We start from the raw sequence: 628 nt of genomic DNA, 5'->3' as shown, positions 1-628 counted from the left end.
CTGGCAAGTGTGCCTGCTTTTCTTCAGTCTCACCCATGCTGCTGGGTCACTTTTTTGTCACTTGTCCGTCGGGGTTTGAGTGGGGGGCTGTGTTAGTTTGCTAGGACTGCCGTGACGAAGCTCCACAGACTGGGGGGCCTAAATGCATTTTCTTACGGTTCTGGAGGCTGGAAGTCCGCGATCCCGATGTTGGCAGGATCGGTTCCCCCTGAGGCCTCGCTCTGGGCTTGTAGATCTGGGCTTGTCACATCTGGGCTTGTCGCATCTGAGCTTGTTTCTACCCAGGGTCCTCGCGTGCTTGTCCCGAGCTCTGCACGCGTCTGTGTCCTGTCTCTTCTTATAAGGACAGCAGTCATACTGGATCACGGCCCAGCCCGGTGACCTCACTTTACCTTAATCCTTGAAAGACCCGTTTCCACACACAGCCACATTCTGAGGTCCTGGGGTGAGGGCTTCGCATATGGGTTTTGGGGGGCCAGTGGCTGTTTGAATTTGCGCCGAGGAACCTGCCCCCTGACCCCGGGGACACCTCTGTACCTGTGCACGATGGGCCAGGCCACAGCTGGGCATGTTGGGGCTCAGAGTCCAGGCGCTAGAGAAGGGGCGTGAGGGGTGGGAGCCGGTGGGG

The 628-nt window shown here is 58.6% G+C and overlaps 1 protein-coding gene across 1 annotated transcript in view; it reads left to right on the top strand.

Moving 5' to 3' along the window:
* PTPRS (protein tyrosine phosphatase, receptor type S) overlaps positions 1–628 on the top strand; it is a 59,843-nt gene that overhangs the window by 10,485 nt on the left and 48,730 nt on the right. The window lies entirely within an intron of this gene.

The sequence above is a fragment of the Pteropus alecto genome, unplaced genomic scaffold (genome assembly GCF_000325575.1).
Source record: "Pteropus alecto unplaced genomic scaffold, ASM32557v1 scaffold30, whole genome shotgun sequence".
Classification (NCBI taxonomy): domain Eukaryota; kingdom Metazoa; phylum Chordata; class Mammalia; order Chiroptera; family Pteropodidae; genus Pteropus; species Pteropus alecto.
Note: the sequence above shows the minus strand (reverse complement) of the source record. Positions and strands in the feature narration are given on the sequence as shown.